The 21795-nt window shown below is 33.5% G+C and overlaps 1 long non-coding RNA gene across 1 annotated transcript in view; it reads left to right on the top strand.

Annotated features, from left to right (window-relative positions):
- LOC118354260 (uncharacterized) overlaps positions 1–21795 on the top strand; it is a 151054-nt gene that overhangs the window by 114875 nt on the left and 14384 nt on the right. The gene's annotated exons all lie outside the window — the stretch shown is intronic.

Here is a 21795-nt window from a genome sequence, read left to right as displayed (position 1 = left end):
GTATAAACATGTTAATTTCCTTATTTGGTGCCTATAAATGCGTGTGGGAGGCAGGGTAGGAAGCAAAGAATAGAGTTTAAGAGGAGAATGCTGATGAGGTGTCTAAAAGAGAAGAACAAACGTCTCTTGGTCAGCCTGTAAGTGACTAGTTCTGGTCAAAGGAGTAGAGGAAAATCAGAATTCAAGGAGGGAGGAGTAATAGAAAGGGGGATCTTAATACAGGAGGTTACAGTAGAGTCTAAAATATTTTTTTAAACCACGAGAGGCCTGAGCAGAAACAAGCCACACAGATTGAAGCAAGAAGATTCTTAGACCCAAGAGCAACAAGTCCACTGGGCAAGTGGCACAAAACGGGTGAGATAATTGGGCATAAAGAGGAACAGGTCATGTAGGCCAATTGCATGAAAAAGGGCAAAGGCATAATGAAAAAGGAGAGTGCAAGAGACTATTTAAATTCATATTTTCTCTAGAAAAATCTATCAAAGGTGTATACTATACCTTCCATGTTTGTGACTCAAATTAACTTTTGATGATAGACGTTGAAATGTTGAGGTTGCCTCCAACACGTTTAATAATGTCTATGAGCTAATTATGTAGTATAATATATGTATATAAGTAGATATGTGTGTGTGTATATATAGACATAAATATATATATTTATATATATTTAGATACTAACTCCTTTCATAAACCTCTCTTCCCTCCATCTCTCCCTCTTTTAAAGATTTTATTTATTTATTCATGGGAGACACAGAGAAAGAGAGAGAGAGAGGCAGAGACACAGGCAGAGGGAGAAGCAGGCTCCATGCAGGGACCCCGACTTGGGACTCGATCCCGGGTCCCCAGGATCACACCCTGAGCTGAAGGTGGTGCTAAACAGTTGAGCCACCCAGGCTGCCCTTCCCTCCATGTTCTGTGTCTTCCTGAAGTCACTGATTTTTGCAAGACTCCTCATGTCCCAATCTAACCTTCCTCCGAGGGTTCTTTGACAGGGATTTATTATTAACTAAGGTTAGGGAAGATGAACAGTGTTTTTTTATTGTTGGTATTCCTCTCAGGGGACTACTTTATATTAGGCTATTTTTAAAATTCAAAGGAAAGACTCTCCAATGAGCAAATGAGCTGTGATTTTCATTCAACGTGAATATTGTCAGATTAAGTCATGACTCTAGGAACTGCTGCTTATTTGTGCTTTTATCTTGCCTCAAGTAATTTAGGGATATAAAGTTAACTTATAAATGAAATTCTGAGCCACCTACAGTTAAACAAAAGTAAACACATTAAATTTCAATATTCAAACAAAATGCTGCTGTTACAGATACACACTTCATCTGATATTTGACCTAGTTTCATAGTTTGAAAGTCACTTAGTCTGCTTATTTGTCACCACAGTGCTTTTGATGTGCACTGCTTTACAATTGCATATTCCCATTTACATTCCTTCATGTCCAGAGTACAGTTCAGTTCAATCTTTTACTGTCACAGTTATTTTCTTCTCTTAAAACAATTGTTTAAATGTCAGACATCATTGAAATGTTAAAAAAAAAAAAAAAAAAACAAAAAAAAACAAACAAACCCTAAAGTCACAAGTTCTAAATCCTAGGGCAAAAATATTAAAAGGTTTCAGGATGTGATTTATCTTAATTATCTTTTAGGTTCCTTTCCATTTCTAACCGCTGGCTACAGTTTAAAGGAGTAAGGAGGCATTTAAGCCGTTTTCTCTTTTTATAGATTTCCCCCTCCCTAGCCCAATCTATTCTTTGAAGTCAGCAGGCCAGGGCTTTCTCCAAAAAACTCCTCTTTAAATTTCAATTTGGAAAAGAAGGGGAAAAAAAATCAGGCTCAAAAATACTTATTTCTTAAATGTGACTTTTATATAGCAACTAGGGTATGTGCCATTTCTTTCACACTCTAAATCAAACTTAAATAGGAACAGGGAGACCAAATGACATTGAAAATTAGAGTTTTTTGCAGCATTTGGATAATTTACAAAATTTTCCTGTCACTGAATATAAAGTCAGGCCTATTTCACTGAGCAATTGATCTAAATCCCACTTCTGCATTATATTTTCTGTAAAAAGTATAAGAGATCTACTGCTTATAGAAACATAATCATAAGGTCATAAATTTTAGCCTTAAATTTGCATTGTTGTGAGTGGTTAACTTAGTCCATCTTCATATTCCATTTTGTGATTGTATCCTCTTTCTTCTATTAGCTGTTCATTTTTTACCAGTTACACAATCTTTAAAATACACAAGTTTTTAGTAATCCACTTAGTCCATAATGCATTCCCATCTTGATTTTTCCTCTCCAAAGTAATAGAAAGTACATGCTACATTTTACTATCTGAGTATAATATGAAGTCATGTTATATCAAAAGATGTATCATGCTGTTGTAAGGAAATGTCCTCTTCGAAATTTTAATATGGAGTTATATAGGACAGACAGGACACAGCTGCATTAACCAGTCAGTTGAGAATAAATATGTCACCCTGTATTCCACATAGTGTGCATTTTTCAGTCACATACTCATCTGCCAAAACTTATGACTCTGAATTATGTTAACAATTTTGGTTTAGGTCAGTGCACACAATTTAAACACCTACACAATAGCCTGTATTTTCATTCCTTTATTGAAAGTCTCCATTCAGCAGGATGGATACATTTAGAAGCCTAAAGAAGAGAAGTATGTCTGTGGGCAGTCTTCCTTAGTTATTTTCATTTGAGCTCACACACTGTCTGACCTATTTTACTTATGTTGCAGAAACAGGAGAAATCCTTTTAAATCTTGAAAGAGTTGTAAAAAATACAGTGTATACATACACACAAACATACAATGGACAAATGGCTGAAGTGCCAGGTATCACACTTTTTTTTTCTCTTTGCTAATATCTGAAGTAGACACACACACACACACACACACAAAACTATAGGCAATCCTAAAAATACCAAGGACTCCTTAGCTATAAAAAAAATAATATATGGTGTATGGAACGCACTGAGTCGATTCATTGCTTTTCAGGGGAACATTCCTATTTTGACCCCTGAATAAATCACCTAATGTCCTAAAAGCTAAAATTGAATTGTCCTTTCCTTAGCCTAAGTATAAATGTAATTACTGTAGAAATTATCAGACTCAATATTCCCTAGATGTGGAGACTTCTACAGATTGATGCTATGTGGATAAATGTATTTACATACTTTTGAAATAAACTTATTTAAAAATATGTTTTCTTTTTTATAAAGATTTATTTATTTATTTATTCATAGAGACACAGGAAGAGAGAGAGGCAGAGACACAGGCAGAGGGAGAAGCAGGCTCCATGCAGAGAGCCTGACATGGGACTCCATCCAGGGTCTCCAGGATCAGGCCCTGGACTGCAGGCGGCGCTAAACCGCTGATCCACCGGGGCTGCCCTGTTTTCTTTTTTTAAGCTAGTATTCAAAAATGTATTGTCTTTTCAGAGAACTCCTCACCTCCAATATATAAAGGAGCTTGGTTGGAAGTTGTCATTCCTTTTCTAAAAACAACAAAAAGTTGGGCAGATAATCAATTTTTCTTGCAGTCATTACAGGCCTGAAGTTGCAGTGCAGACTACCACCCTGAAATCTGGAGGGACAGCCTCATCCGTTGAGAGATAACCTAAATCTGCTAACGTGGTACATAAACCCCTGGAGATCTAAACTAATAAGAATCCTTAAATGGTAATGTTGCCTAATTACTGAAGGCTGAGAGTGGACTGGATGGATGGAGAGAAACTCCTCATGTATGTTTTACTCCCAGGAACCACATCAGGTTCTTTTAAAGAATATCTGAGAAAGAGTCCTTCATGACAATAGCAGAGTAAAGGGGAAGAGTAATCACTGTGAAATCTGTCCTCAGCCTCTTGAATAACGAACGCATAAATATTTTCCAAGGGGAAGAACTTTATCTAAGCCTTATTCCAGCCCAGAGAGCAGGGGATTTCTCCCAGTCTAGTCATTCTCACCCTTCTTGATATCACCTAAAAGTAAAACAAAACAAAATAAAACATAGTCAACAGGGGTCAGAGTCTAAAGTTGAAAATACTTGGGAATTCTACACCCAGAGAAAAGAATAGGGAACAGAAAAAGAAAGCTATACTACAGGAGAAACACTTGCAGAAGTCACAATTCAGGTACACTAACTACTAAAAGACTGATTTAAGTCTTTTATTAAAGGTTTTATAGATTAAAATCTTTTTATAAGATTATATAGTGCAAACCTTGTTCCATACCTTAAGACCACATCAAAAAACCTCAGTGTAATAACAATGTGTTATAATTGAAAGGGCTACAAGATATAGACTCTCTCCGAAGAGGAATACTTAGGGAAACCCAAAGTCAGCAGGGTAGACAAAAACACAAACATTGAAGGAACGTGAATCTTCTGTTACCTACAGCTATAACAAACATTACACACAACTCAACTCCTAGTCAGGTTTACATAAAGTCTCACAATAATGGCCTACATATCTCAATTCCTATTATTTGACACAACATGTCTGGCTTTCAACAAATCAATTACAAAACATGTCAAAAGGCAATTTAAAGAAAAGGAAAAGTAATCATTACAACCAAACCCATATATAATGAGCATGTGGGAATTACCGCACAGGGAATTTTAAATAACTTTGATTAATATGTTAAGGGCACTACTGTAAAAAGTAAATATGTTAATGACACTATTGCAAGAATAGATGAGTATTATAAGCAGGGGTATGACAATTTTAAGAAATTATTAAGTAGGGCACTTGTCTTGAGCACCATGTGTTATAGGTAAGCAATGAATCACTAAATTCTATTCCTGAAACTAATATTGCACTATATGTTAAATTACTAGAATTTAAAAAAATTTTTGAAAAAAAAGAATTAAAATAATAGCAATAATAAGGAAAACAAAAAAATGCCTTTGACAGATTTATCAGTAGATGTCACATGACTAGGAAAGAACCAGTAAGTTTAAAAATAGTTCATTGAAATGGAAAGAATAAAAAGAATTAAAAAAACCCAGAATATGAAAGAACTATAGTATAAACAAGAAGTAAATCTTTTTTTCACATTCTTAATTGGTTATCAAAAAGATAACTTTCTTTAAACAAATATTTTTTTCTTTTTTTAAAACAAATATTAATAACAGTAGCAATGTAGTAGTTGATTATAACATAGGAAGAAGTTAAGTGAAAGATATTAATGTCGCAATAGATAGGAGGAATTGGGAATACTCTGTTGTAAGTTACCTGCACAGCATGTGAAGTGTTATACTGTGTTTGAAAGTGGATTTAGATTCATTAAAAATGTATATTGTAACTTCTTGGAAGACCATTAAAATTTTGTGGAAGTACAATTATGCTAAGAAGAGGGGATAAAATGAGAGGTCCTAGAACCTAGCATCTGGCACTTTTTAAAAAAAAGTTTTTATTTATTTGAGAAAATGAGTGAGAGAGAGATAGAGAGAAAGAGAGAGAGACAGTAGGGGGAGGAGCAGAAGGAGAGGGACAAGAAGAGTCTGAGCTGAGCATGGAGCATGGAGCACTGAGATCATGACCTGATCTGAAACCAAGAGTCAGATATTTAACTGCCTACTGACTCTTGGTTTCTAACAACATTCTCCAATTAAAGGAACTGATATTCCTTGAAGAAATGACTGATTCTAGGACTGGGGCAGGGAAAACACAAGTTGAACCTGGAATGTTTCCGTATTGACAGAAAGTAAGTAAAGGCTCAAAAACACACATGCACACAACTATGAGAATTATGCATCTGGTGTGGGAGGGATGGGGGCAGTACCATGTGATATGGGAGCCAACTGAAACAGCTTCCAAAAGTCAAATCTGGAAAACTTTGCATCACAAAATAAAATAATTGTGAATTGTGGTCCAAAGTAAAAAATAAACATCCATGACATAAATAAATTATTGAGTAAACAAATTAATCAGAAAGAATAGACAAATGTCTTTTGCAGTAGAATTACAAATAATTTATGCAGATATTCCACGCCTGTGAAGGTGGAACATATCTTTCCCTCCTTAAGTGTAGATTGCTCCTAATGACTTCCTTCCATAAAGTACACTAAGTAAATGTGGATAAAAGAGTAACTTGGGAGTGTAGAAACCTGGCAAAAACTACCTCAGCCAGGTGATCAATGATCCCATCAATTGTAATGAGTCATATTAATAGTATGTAGCCTTGATATGATGTGATGAAAATGATACCTTACCCCTGTGGTTTTCCTTCTCCAAACTCATATCCCCAGTCTAATTATGAGAAAGACATTTAGGCAAATGTCAAATGAAGGACAGTTTATAAAATATCTGACTGGTAACCCTCAATACTGTCAATGTCATAAAAGACATGAAAAGTTTGAGAAATTATCAAAGCTAAGAGGAGCCTAAGTTAGACATTAAGACTGAATGTCATCTTGGAAGAAATCCTGGGACAAGAAAAAGGATATTGGATGAAAACTAAGAAAATTTAATAAAATGTAATCTTTAGTTAATATCAATATATCCATATTTTTCATTAACTATCTCAAATATACTATATTAGTGTAAGGTGTTAGTAAAAGGGGGAACTAGTTATGAGGTGTATGGGAACTCTTTTTTTATATTTATTTATTCATGACGCTTATGGGAACTCTTAATGTTCTTTTCAACATTCTTGTAAATCTTAGACTATTTTAAAATATAAACTTACTAAAAACGTAACGTGAAAACTAGTTGGCATTTAATCTACAAATGAAAAAGCAAATCTTTTAAGTGATTTATTTAAAATGTATTATTAGTTTCACTCTTATAGATAACATTCAACAAACCAATGACTCATCAACAAATCTCTGCTTCATTTTGTTGTAAAATTAGACCAAATAAAACATAATATATATAATTAACAAGTTGATCTTAATTGTCCAAAGATCATGCTCAAGAATACATGGCATTTTGTAATTACACTGATGGAGGGCATATCCAAAAAACATTAAAAAAAAAGATTATTTTAAGATCCCAATATATATACACATTTATTATTTTTAAAAGATTATATCTAACATAAGTTAAAATGTAATTTAAAATATATTGGGTCAATCTCCAAAACAGGGCCAAACTACAGAAAACATGGAAAATATTTTAAGTGACCATTGTGAAATACTATTGTGTCTTAAACTATTTGGGATATTCTTGAAACTGCCTAAATTTCCATAACCAGGAGACTATATATCTTCTTTTTAAAATCTTTACAGTCTGACTAATAGCACATAGATGATGAGTGGACTCTTTGGATAAATATATTTTTATATATTCAAATTTTTGAGATGAGGTTACAAAAACCAAACTGTGCTATTACATTTCTTGGGCTCACATAGATCTGGGGAGCAGTAGGAAGACATTCATCTTAAGTCTTCCTTCACATAACAACTTTCCTGTTTTATATGCTGCTGCCTTGGTCAAAATGGTAATTCAGATGAAGTCTATCCAAAAGTTCTCTCATTGAACTAATTTAAAAATATATTTAAATGGGTCATTTTACCCTTCAGATTTTCAATGTTTTTTGCATTGCCAGCAGGTTTTTAAAATGTCCACTAAAATGGCCAGATTATGGTTGATTCCTGATAGCTAAAAAGCATTTTTAGAGTCAGAATACCTCTGATGAAGCCTTAAAATCCCTACTTTTGGAAATGCCAAACTGACAGGTCACTTCAAATGCTTTTAAGTAAGGCAAAACAATCATATACAATTAAAAATATATATGTTTATGATTAGGACCACATATGAGAAATTATGTTTTCTTATTTGTTTTGTTCTAATCTGAATTATTTTTGACAGAGTTTTTGGGAATATTTAACACATAATAAGATCTTTAACCCTTTGCTTATTATAGGTCTGCTACTCATTTGTCCATCAACCTCATTTCTCTTTCTCTCTTTTTTTTTTTTTTTTTTTTTTATTTCTCTTTAAATGAATAAGTAACTTCTGGTGTTTAAACTCAATGACCTGGGGATATCTGGAATTGGAAATTATTCCCTCATAAAAGCAGCCATCCTATACATACATTGGGCCATAGATATGAAAAGAGTCAATTATTTAGTTTTAAATGGTCAATTGGCTCATTCACTAGCTTAAAAATATTTGTATAACTTCCTTTGGGAAAATTGTATAATTTTTTTCTACAGGAAATTTGAAAAAAATCAGAAACTGGTGGCCTTCATGATATATTAGGCTTATATAAATATTTTGAATTCCTTTAGGTGTTTTTTTGTTGGTTGGTTGGTTGTGTAATATTTAAAAATCAGAATGCTTAAATAGCAGATTGCTTCATATAAAAGTATAAATTTCCAGCTTCTTTGGAAGAATGACCATGCTGGCCAAAAGCACTTTTTCTGGAACAGTGTTCCATCTTCCTGGTTCTTGTCACATTTTGTTGGGTCATGTAGGCCATTCAAAAACCACCTCCTAGAAAGAATTCTGCAAAATTTCTATACAATATTGATTTTCTATACATATTTAAAGAGAAGAGGCCTGAAGCTTTTATGTCTATAGCTTTGAGCATCACTCTAAATCTATTGCTCATGTTAAAAACCAAGTGTACTTACATACATGCATTCATTTTATCTCTTAATTACATTCTTTCATTTGCATATTTCTTGATTCCAAAAATGCCCTTTCAGCCAATAAAAGGCTGTGACTTACAAAACTGTTAATCTGTCCTTAATTTTTCTCCTGCCTCACAGAAAAAATAATTTAACCTAATATTTAATGAGTTGTCTTATATTGATTTGGTACTCTTCTGTTTGAACTACTGCTATATCATTGCTTCTATAACATAAGCAAAACATGGTTCTACGATTCTACAACTAGAATCATAGGTTTCCTATTCATTGTCATGTAAATGCTAATAGGAATCAGAGAAGCATCAAAAATAGGCATAAGTATATATGATTCTTTAGTTCACAGTCCTAAAATATGTATTTTTAAAAAATTTAGTCATCAACATAAATAGGGCTATTAGAGAGATAGACTTGTAGATAGACTTGCATCTATTAAGCCACATTTAACTTTTACTTCTCTTTATTGCCATTTCTCTTTGCATTTCATTTACACAATTTGAAATTTGAGTATCAGTCTTAGCCTTTCTAATTACCTCATAAAAAAGAGATGTTTTCCTATGTCAGTAAACTTGTCTTAATTTAACAAACTGTCAGTGAGAATTTGTTAAAAAAGAAACTTATTTTTGACTCAAATTTTAAATTCATATTGAATAAACCTATTGACTCATGTTTAATTGGGACTGGAATTATTATTTTTAACTTGATCAGAAATCCAATGTATATATTTCTAAAGTAGATGTACCCAAATTTAGTATAAAATTGTCCCAAATCAACTCTTAGAATGTACTATTTACTTACAATCATTCAGCATATGTATTAAAACAATATTATAACATGTGCATGTTCCAATTATCTTAAAATTTAAGAAGTTTAATTGGACTGTGGAAAACAATACTTGAAGGAAAGCATACACAAGTCTATTTTTGAGAAGCAGACAAAACTGAGCTGCAAGATTGGAAAATGAAATTATATAATCCCACTCTTTTCCCTTCCATGGTGCCATTCTCATTCAGTAGCAGAAGCAATTTTTATGTAGCCCATAGAATTTAAGAAAAAAAAAAAAAAGAGCTAAATACTAGTGTTTTTGTAAGAAACAGAATTATTTTATTGATGAATGTATAATAAATAGATTTTTAATTTCAGTGTCACTTAATAATTTATTTTCATGAGTATTTTAAGAAAATTTTGACACTATGTAGACATTGATAGCACTGGATAAAATGTCTCAATTGTAATAAAATTAGCAATAGATTCTGGCTTTTTGAATAGATTTTTAATATTCATAAATCATTTCTTTAACCATTATCTTATTTAATCCCCACAACAACTTATTACACAGATATATTTCTCTACATATAACAGAACTAGAAATATATTTTAGTAGTTATACAATGGGCCTTATTACACAGATATATTTCTCTACGTATAACAGAACTAGAAATATATTTAAGTAGTTATACAATGGGCCTAAGGTCTCATTAGAAGTGAGTTAGAAAACAATAGTTTTAATTTTTATGCATTTTTTAAAAATTTAAAGTGTTATTTACTTTTCATGTACCATTTGCCCTACAGTTTTCCTGAGTTCTGGAAGGTAGAAAAATTAATTAAGATACTGACTTTGCTCTTGGTGAGCTCATTACTTCATAGAAGAGATTGATCTTTTACTGTAATACAAATGGAAATAGGATATATATCATAGTAAAATTATGCACAAGCAATGGTGTGCTGGAAATCAGCTCTCTGTGAGGTGGGTAGGGGATGGGGAGAGAAGGGAAGAGTCCTGATTTACCCATTACTATAGTGTAAGTATTTTCACCATGGTTGATTTAAAGCTCATAGCAGTTTATATATTAGCTTGAAAATTCCTGAATATTTAATAACTGGCTCTCACCAGTGGTAATAGCTGGCTTTAAATACACCACTGGAAGTGTGGTGGAAGCATAAAGGAGGAATTGATAGTTTCTGCCTGGAATGGGTTGGGAAAGGATTCAGAGCACAGAGAATTTGAGCAAAGCCTTGAAGATGAGCAAGATTGCAGGCCAGAGAACAAGGAAGAAGAATGACTCCTACAGAAGGATGTTATATGCAAATTTAAGAATGATGAGATTAAAAAACTGGAGGGGAGGTGGTTTGTCCAAGATGGCTGCATAGGAGAATCCTGAACTCACTCTTCAAATGGACACACTAAATCTATAACTGCACGTTAATCATTTCCCCTGAAAAAGATGTGGAAACTAGATGAACTGTTTTCTACAATAAAGGATAAAAGACTTACATCAAGATGGGTAAAAAGGTAGAGGTATAGTTTCACAAAAACCTCCAACCCTGACCTGCTGACACACAAAAAGGAAGATCTTACCAGACAAGAACTTCTCTCAGTTAAGTGAGAAGTTGGTGTTCGAAATTGGATACCCCAGCCCTTGGGATGTGTACTGGAAAGATAAGATCCCATAAAGTCTAGATTGGAAAACCAACAAGACTGATATCTAGGGGTCCCAAAGTGCTATAGGAAATTGAGATTATATGTCAGAGAGATTCATTTGCTAATCTAGAAACATTGGCCGAAGGGGTAGGGGATAGTTGAGATCCTCCCTAAGGGTAGAGTCACTGGCAGATGCACTTGTTACATTCTTCATGTAGCCTGTTAGGACAGATGGGCAAGTTCAAATGTAACATGCTCCTATAACCTTTCTGGGATGAACACGGGCTAATGATTGCAGCATTTGCTGACAATGAAGAGCACAGGTAGTTACAGCTTCCCCAGTCCTTGGGATAAGCAAACATGAACAATCATAGAGTTATCCTGCTCCGTAGTTAAGTTGGTGAACATGGGTATAACAATACTGTCTTGCCCCCTGGCTGGGACTGGTAGGCTTGAGCAATTGCAGCATCCTCCCTCTCCCAACCTAAAAGCAGCACACATGTAGATCTTACTGCATGTCTGAAGCACAAGAGTACATGCATACAAGACATTTTCCCACCGCCTTTCTGAAGCTAGTATATGTGCCAGCCTACTACCTCTCCAGTTGCCTTGCTAAAGCCAAGACGGTTGGAATTTCAGAATTCCATGGGACTGTAAAAATTGGAAAGTCAGCTCTTGGCATGCCACAACCCCCAAGGCACTGTAAAAACATCAGACTGAAACATAACTCCACGTTTCTGGTGAAAAGGCCTATTAGGGTGTAACATCAGCCTGAGGGATAGGCTGAAGGTTTCTCTCTTCCCTAGAGGGAAAAGAGGCATACCCAGGGACCATAAACAAGGAGACACAATGCTTGTACACCCACTTGGCCTCTTTATAACTTTACAAAACTTCCCAGAAAGAATTGTCCCCAAAGGGATACCTTCAGATCTCTTGGTCTGAAAGCCAAAAGGGATTACCACTGTGGCCTCAGAAGATTGTATATATTTGCATACTTTAAAAGCTACTCCTAGGGGTATGGCTTCTCATCAGTCTGAAACTAGGTACCAAATGAAATTCCTCCCCTTGGACCACTGACAGGTTTTGGCACACCCTCAAAAACTGGTATAAGTTAAGTATAAATCAGGAGGCTCCGACAATCACAAAATTTGGGAGACAAACAAGAACTAGGGTAAGGTTGACATAAAGGAATATAACCTACACAAGGCCACTCCTTCAAGACTAACAGATTTAACTGTTTTACCTAACACATAAAAACAAACACAGAGAGTCAATAGATGAGAAAACAGAGATATAGGTTCCAAATGAAAGAACAAGACAATAATTCAGAAAAAAAAAAAAAGGCCTAAATGCTATGGATATAAGTAATCTACCTGATAAAGAATTCAAAATAATGGTCACAAAGAAACTCACTGAACTCAGGAGAAGAATGGTTGAGCACAGTAAGAACTGAACAAGAAGATAAAACATAGATAGAACTAAACATAAGTCACAGAGCTAAACAATACAAAACCTGAATTGAAAAATATACTAGAGTGGTTCAACAGCAGCCTGCATAAAGTAGAAGTACAGATCAACAAATGGGAAGATAAAGCAGTGGAATTCAGAGCAGCAAAAAGGAAAAATAATTTTTAAAAAGAAGGTATCTTAAAAGAGCTATGGAATGACATCAAGTAGAGTAATATTCACATTATAGAGAGCCCAGAAGAGAAGACAGGGGCAGAAAACTTACTTGTAGAAGCTTAGAGAATTTGAAATAAAATAAACACAAAGAATGCCACACCAAGACATATTATAATTAAAATGACAAAAGTGAAAATACCAAGGAAATCCCAGTAAGAATACCAGAAGTTTTCCTAGTAGTAAATTTGCAAGCCACAAGGAAGGAGTATGACATATTCACAGAGCTGAAAGGAAAAAGCTTATAGCCAAGACTACTCTCTACCTGTCAAGGTTAACATTCAGACCTGAAAGAGACACAGAATTTTCTAGATAAACAAAAGCTAAAAAAAGTTCATTACGAGCATAGCCTTACAAGAAATATTAAAAGTTCTTTAAGATGAAAAGAGATGGCACTAATTAATAACAAAAAATACATAAAAGTAAAAATTTCACTGGAAAAAGTAAATATATAGTGTATTAATCACTTATAAAGGTACTTTTTTAAAAAGTACTTATAAAGCTACTGTTTATTTAAGAAATAAAAGTAGTAAAGTTAACTCAAACTATAATAATTGGTTGAAGGATATTTTAAAAAGATGCAAAAAGTGACATCAAAAATATATAAAACATGGGGGGAGTAAAATGTTGAATTTTGGAATGTGCTCAGGTTTAACTTGCTATCAATTTAGACTTCAAGGTAACAAAAGAGCAAAACATGATAGTAAATAAAAAAGAAAATGAGAAAGGAACCTAAATATAACAGTAAAGAAAGACATCAAGACCATAAGGGAGGAGAGAAAGAGAAGAAAGCAAGAGAGAAAAACTGCAAAATCAGCCAGGACACCATGAAAAAATGTCAATAAGTCCCTACCTATCAAAGATTACTTTAAATGTAAATGAGTTAAATTTTCCAATCAATATACAGGATTATATATGTGTGTGTGTATATATATATCTCTTCTACAAAGATTCACTTTAGAAGTAAGACTACACACAGATTGAAAGTGAAGACATGGAAACATATTACATGCAAATGGAAATTAAAAGAGAGCTGGTATAGCTATACTCATATTGGAAAATATAGACTTTAAAATAAAGATTGTAATAAAGACAAAGATCAGCACTGAATAATGATACAGGGATCAATACAGCAGGAAGATATAACATTTATAAATATTTATGCACTCAATAAAAGTCCCCCTAAATATATAAAGCAAATATTAATAGACCTAATGGGAGAGGTTGACAACACAATAATAGTAAAGACCTTTAATACCCCACTTACATCTACCCACTAATAGAACACCCAGGCAGATCAATAAAAAGAGCCTTAAATGACACATTAGACCAAATTAATTGAATAGATATGTAAAATACACAGTCTTGTGTATATAAGGAATAGTCTCTAGAATAAATCAATTAGGCCACAAAACAAATTTCAATATTTAAGAAGACGAAAGTCATATCAAGAAAACTTTCTGGCCATAATGTTATGAAATTAGATATCAATTTAAAGAAGAAAAGAGGAAAACTACAAATACATGAATATTAGACATTTTATTGAACAACTACTGAAGTGACAGAAGAAATCAAAGGAAAAATAAAATATGTACACATAAATGAAAACAGACACAATTTGACAAAATTTATGGATTCAGCAAAAGTTGTTCTAAGAGGGAGGTTCATAGTGATGCAGGCTTACCTCAGGAAACAAAAAAAAAACATCTCAAATAAACAATCTAACTTTATACCTAAAGGAACTAGAAAAAAGAACAGGAGCCCAAAGTTAGAAGAAGGAAGAAAATAATAAAGGCCAGAGTGGAAATAAAAGAAGAAGAGACTGAAATAATAATAGAAATGATCAATGAAACTAAAAGCAGTTTCTTTTAAAGATAAACAAAATTGACAAACTTTAATTAGACTCACAGAAAAAAAAGAGAAGGCTCAAGTAAATAGGATCAGAAATGAAAGAGGAGACTTTACAACTGTTACCACAGATGTACAGAGGATCATAAGAGATTACTGTGAATAATTATATTCCAAAAAATTGAACAACCTAAAAGAAATGGATAAATTCTGAGAAACATACAACCTTCCAAGACTGAATCATGATGAAATAGAAAAATCTGAATAGAACAATTACTAGTAAGGAGATTGATCAGTAATCAAACATCTCCCAACAAACAAAAGTCCAGGACCAGACAGGTTCACTGGTGAATTCTACCAAACATTCCAAGACTTCCTAGTCTTCCCACACTCTCCCAAAAAAATTAAAGAGGAAGGAAAGCCCCCCAAATAATTTATGGGGCAAATGTTACAAGGCCTGACACCAAAACCAGAGAAAGATATTGCCAAAAAATAAAACTATAAACTACAAGGCCAACAAACTTAGTGAAACTATATGACAAATCCTTAACAAAATATTAGCAAACTAAATTCAACAGTTTATTAAAAGGATTATTCACCATAATCAAGTGAAATTTACTTCAGGAATGCAGAATAGTACAACAGCAAATCAAGCAACATAATACACTACATTAACAAAATGAAAGATAAAAATCATATAACCATCTCAACACATGCAGAAGAAACATTTGATAAAATTTAACATCCATTTATGATAAAAACTCTCAACAGAGTAGACATAGAGGGAATGTACCTCAACATTATAAAGGCCATGTATGACAAACCATTGCTAATGTAATAGTCAACCTTGAAAAGCTGCATGTTTTCCCTCTAAAATCAGAACAAGAAAAGGATGTCCACTAACCCCATTTTTATTCAACGTAGTATTGGAAATACTAGCCAGAGAAATTAGGCAAGAAAAATAAAAGGCATCCAAATTGGAAAGGAAGAAGAAAGCTGTTACTATTAGCAATGACATGCTATTATACAGAGAAAACCGTAAAGATTCCATTAAGAAGCTGTGAGAACTAAATAAAGAATTCAGTTAAATTTCAGGATATACAATTAATAGAGAAAAAAATTGTTGATTTCCATACACAATAATAAACTATCAGAGAGACAAATAAAACACATATTTCCATTAAAAATTGCTTCAAAAAATACCCAGTAATAAATTTAGCTAAGGAGATAAAGGACATATACTCTGAAAACTATAAGACATTGATGAAAGAAATTAAAGAGACAAATATATGGAAAACTATTTTGTGCTCATGGATTGTGAGAATTAGCAATATTAAAATGTCTATACTATCCAAAGTTATCTACAGATTCACTGTAACCCCTATCAAAATTCAAATGAAGTTTTCCAAAAAACTAGAACAAATAATTCTAAAACTTGTATAGAATGACAAAAGACCCTGAATAACTAAAACAATCTTGAGAAAGAGAAAAAAGCCAGGGGTATGACACAACCTGATTTCAAAAAATACTGTACTAATCCTTGGAACTGGGTGTTTCAGATGGTTAAGCATCCAACTCTTGGTTTTGACTCAGGCCATGATCTCAAGTTGGTGAAATCAAGCCTCTCGTTGGGCCCCACACCAGGAATGGAAAACTGCTTTAGATTCTTTCTCTCTCTCCTGTTCTCTCAAACAAACAAACAAACAAACAAAACCAAAAAACCACAAAACCAGAAACAAACAACAATAACAACAAAATCCTATGGTATTGGCATAAAAACAGATTCATAGATCAATAGCACAGAAAAAAGAGCCCAGATGTAAACCCATGCATTTGTGATCAAAATTCACAACAAAGGAGGCAATAATATACAATGAAGAAAGGCTAGTGTCTTCAATAAATGGTGTTGAGAAAACTGGACGGTTATATCCAAAGGGATAAATCTGGACCACTATTTTGCACCATATACAAAAATCAAATCAAAATGGATAAAGACTTGAAATCATAAAATTCATAGAATAAAATATAATGGTAAATTGCTTAACACCAGTCTTAGTGATTTTTTTTTTTTTTGGATCTGACTCCAAAAGCATCGGAAAAAAGAGCAAAATTAAACAGATTGGTAAGGCAAAGGAAACCATCAACAAAGCAAAAAGGCAGTCTACTGAAGGGTAAAGATATCTGCAAATGGTATGCCCAATAAGGAGTTGATATTCAAAATATGTAAAGAACTCATACAACTCAGCATCACAAAGCCAAATAATCCAATTTAAAAATGGGCAGAGGATCTGGATAGATGTTTCTTTGAAGAAGACCTGCAAATGGCCAATAGACACATAAAAAAATGTTCAGTATCACTAATCATTGGGGAAATGCAAATTGAAACTACAATGAGATATTATTTCACGCCATTCAGAATAGCTATTATCAGAGACTAGAAATATCAATGTTGGCAAGGATGTGGAGAAAAGAGAACCCTCATACACTGTTGGTGGGAATGAAAATGGTCCAGCCACTATGGAAAACAGTACGGAAGTTATTCAGAAAACTAAAAATAGAAATACCGTATGATCCAGTAATTCCATTTCTGGATATTTACGTCAAGAAAATGAAAATAGTGATTTTTAAAGGTTATAGTCACCCCTCTGTTTACTGCACTTATGGAAGTTATGGAAGCAACCTAAGCGTCTACCTGTAGATTAAAGGATAAAGAAGATCATATATATATATATATATATATATATATATATATATATATAATGTAATATTCCTCAGCCATTTAAAAAAATAATGAAGTCATATCATTTACAACAACATGGTTAAAAGTTGATGGCATTGGGATCCCTGGGTGGCGCAGCGGCTTGGCGCCTGCCTTTGGCCCAGGGCGTGATCCTGGAGACCCGGGATCGAATCCCACGTCAGGCTCCCGGTGCATGGAGCCTGCTTCTCCCTCTGCCTGTGTCTCTGCCTCTCTCTCTCTCTCTCTGTATTACTATCATAAATAAATTAAAAAAAAAAAAAAAAAAAAAAGTTGATGGCATTATGCAAAGTGAAAAAAATCAGAGAAAGAAAATATTGCATGATTTTACTTATATGTGGAATCTAAACAAACAAAACCATACCTAAACTCATAGATTAAAAAAAACAAAAACAAAAAACAGGTTGGTAGTTCTCAGAGTGGAAGGAGTTGTGGGGGTGGGAGGACAGTGAAAGGGTGAATGAGATTAATAAGTACAAACTTCCAGCTATAAATAATTCATGGGAATATTATATTTATATATGGGTAATACAGTCAATAGAATTGTGTTAACTTTGTAAGATGACAGATGATAACTAGACTTATTGGAATGACCATGTCACCCTGTATAAAATGTTGAATCATTACGTTGTACACTTGAAACTAATATAATATTGTATGTCTCTTATACCACAAACAAAAAAGAAGAAGGAAAAGAAGAAGACAGAGAGTTCAACACCTGCTTTGGCAGGTATGAGCAGAGCTGAGTGAGGCTGGAGCTCTGGAAGCTGAGAGTTACACTGGGCCAGATTTTTAAGAACCTTGAATGGCTGCAAAAGGAGTTTCGATTCTTTTACATAGAAAACTGGGATCTCTGGAGGGGTTCAAAAACCTATTTGAAGAAAAACCAACAAAACAGTCCAAGTACAGATGGACTCTGCCAAATGGCCAGACCTACGAATATGGCAACCCAGCTACTTTTAACAGGAATTTAATATTCTGACCACCGTTCATCTTGTACTTTTCTCTTCTCCACTGTGACTGTTTTTTGAAGCAACATAATGGATAAAATCTGTGGTGTGAGATATAGAAGGAGAATGTCATCATAGTCCTAAAAAAGTACATTAACATGTAAAGTGAAGCAACAAATGCAAAACTTAAAGGTTTTTCTAAAATAACATTTCTTGTAACAAAATATTTCTTTGGTTTGAATCACCTAAAAAATATCTCAGTGGTTTTTCTAGTGGAGCAGTTATCGATGAAGATGACTATTTGCCATGTAGATGAAACCTACTATTTCAAATTGTATCATATTTATAAATAATACAGAGATGTTAAATTAAATATTCTCAGAATGCTTTGCTCAATATTCTCTCTTTATGCCACACTGAAAACAAAAGCAAACATGTGGTGCAAAGCTTGCCCATATCTGAATCTGATGTGTGAGTCTTTTCTGAGGCAAAACTGTGAAGAGAGAGGGGAAGTATTAAGATCTGGAGTCAAAGTGAATTTTTAGCTGGTTTCATGGTTAGATATTTCTTAAAAGTTTCAAACTTAGTGATTTCATGTAATATATTTCTTCCGTCTGGAGAAAGAACAACCTTCTAACCCATTAGAACAAAACCATCTATAGTTTAATAACAATTCCATTGGCCAATTTTTTCCTTATTAATCTGTTGATGGAAAATAAAAACAGATTGACCTAAGACTCATAAATAAAACTTCAATGTGGGAAACAATTTTATCCTTGGCAAAGTTTAAATTTTTATTAAAGAGTTTATAATACAGGGTTAGGCACTCAGAATTTTTACCCCTGGGCAAATCCTCTCTCTGTGTGTTCTGTGGATTATCACTAACAATATTATGCTTGGTTTCATTTAAGCAAGATTCTATGAAGTTGATGGTTTTTAAACAGAAAGAAGCTCCACGAGAAGAGGTATGCAGATTTCCCTTGCTATCTGAAAATAGAGCATTCTCTTTTGTAAACTGAAATGGCATAAAGCATGGAAGCAATTACCATTTCAGCAAAGTGAAAATCTCTTTGGATTTCTTTTGGTTAGTGTAAACAGGTAGTACTACAGAGTTTTTGCAAAACCAAAATGGCATAAAGCAAACATTTGGATAACAAGAGAAACCTGTAATTTGACTGTCAAGGATTAGTTTCCTTTCAATACTGTGGTCTCTCCAGATACTACCTGTTTCCCCAATAACCCTATATCCCTCTCCTAATCTTGCTAGCTGGCTAGTCTAAAGATTTATAACCCACTTGTAAATACTCACTGTAAGTTTGGAAATTTTTCATTATCTTTTTATTTATGCTTTTATCCATTTAAAACTAGTTTAAAGTTTAATTGTCATAATTGCAAGGGTAGCAGCATTGCCAAAACTGTTTTAGGGTAAATATAATTATGAAACTACATACATGAATTTCCTATTGAAGCAATAGTAACAGCTCACTTTTTAAGTCATTCTTTATTCCTTTTTTTAAAGATTTTTTTAATTTATTCATGAGAGACAGAGAGAGAGAGAGAGAGAGAGAGAGAGAGGCAGAGACACAGGCAGAGGGAGAAGCAGGCTCCATGCAGGGAGCCCGATGTGGGACTTGATCCCGGGACTCCAGGATCACACCCTGGGCGGAAGGCAGGTGCTAAACCACTGAGCCACCCAGGGATCCATCCTTTATTCCTTTTAATTTCAATTAACACAAATGCATCAATGTTCACTGAAGCTCACAAAATGAATGATTACAAAGTTCTACAAGCCAGTCACATAACTTCTCAAAACAAAGTATCCTAGACAAAATTTTTAGTCGTAACATTTCTTTAGGAAATTATTGATGGACTATTTTCAATATTGCCGAAATCAAAGCAAATTTTAAGACATAATTTTAAGATGATAAATACAACTATCAACTAAGGGACTCAATTCAAGAACTTTATGCTATTGCATTTATAAGTTAAACAATAAGCATATTTGCTTCTATTTTACCTGTTTTAGAGTGTTGTATTTTGAGATTTGAGACATCTTCTAAATGACTCTTACTTTCTCTCTTTCTAAGTAATCAAAATTTTTCAATTTTATCTGTTTATTATTTAAAGGCCAAAATATTTGTTTCTACATACCCTGTGTGAACATTTTTCTTCTATAAATATATTTTTCTTGTGAGAAGTCAGTGATTTGGGACACGTGTGTTTTATAACTTACAAGACAGAGATAAGTGTTTGCATGGGCTATTTTTTAAGGATGGAATTATATTCAGTGTTTCATTTTCATTTCGACTTTAAGTTTAGCATTTAACTGACAACTATCGTATTAAACTAAAACACTTTATCAAAAAAAGATACTAAAGATAATGTTGACAGAAAAGTGCTTCTACATCTATTCGATTTAGAGTTCTAATCTTACTCATAGTTGAATACCTATATTATTTACTTTTTTTTAAAAATGACTTCTATTATGTTAAAAGTATCAATATATAAACTTCCAAACTTTTTCACTCTTTTACTTTTTGGAATTCCAATAAAACCTACACAAAACACTTTTCTACATTTTACTATTTGGTAAGCCTTATCAAATATGAAATATCAAACACTCATGAATATAATTTCTATAACTGTTCCCAATAACTATGATAAATATCAGAAGTATAAAGTTATTTTTCAACTTTCTATATGTGTGTGTGTATGTGTGTGTGTGCAAGAGAGGAAAGAGAGAAAAAGACATATTAAGGGAGCCTGGGATGAGAAAGATATTATCCTTGAAAATATAATTGATGAAATATTTAATAAAGGTGTTCATCAAATCAGGCAACGTAATATATTTATTTCAAAGGATTTATCTGTATTAAAAACACTATTTTGGGGCACCTGGGTGGGCTGTTAAGTCAGACTCTTGGTTTTGGCTCAGGTCACGATGTCAGGGTCCTGAGATTCAACCCTATGTGTCAGGCTCTGAGCTCAGCGAGGAGTCTGAGATTCTTTCTCTCCCTCTCCCTCTGCTTGCCCCTGCAATCTCTCCCTTTCTTTCTCTCAAATAAATAAATAAGAATTTTTTAAAAATACTACTTCAAGTCCTGTTAGTCTAGACCCTAAATCTACATAAGGCATTTCATGAGAAAGCTCAACTGTCAAATTAGGATACCATGAATCTATCATTGTAGAATGAGAATGCCCGATAAAAGAAAAAAAGTGAAATTTTTCTTTTAGGGTTGATTATCCTCTTTAGTCTTTACAATCTCTTTTCACCTCCATTACTAATTTTATTTGGAAATGTATCTGTCAAATGCTGATTATTGTTGAGGAGTTTGATTGTAAATGCACAAATGCTGTGAATACTTCCACATGATAAATGAAATAAATGGTTTGGTGCTGCAGCATATCAGTGGTGGGTGTATTTATCTTGTTGTAAGCCCAAGAGGGCAATTTGGTGCTGTGAATCTCAAATACTTTAGAATCAGGTAGGTTTCTGTTCAGATTTAAGCTTTATTT

The sequence above is a fragment of the Canis lupus genome, chromosome 3 (assembly GCF_003254725.2).
Source record: "Canis lupus dingo isolate Sandy chromosome 3, ASM325472v2, whole genome shotgun sequence".
In the NCBI taxonomy this organism is placed as follows: Eukaryota; Metazoa; Chordata; class Mammalia; order Carnivora; family Canidae; genus Canis; species Canis lupus.
Note: the sequence above shows the minus strand (reverse complement) of the source record. Positions and strands in the feature narration are given on the sequence as shown.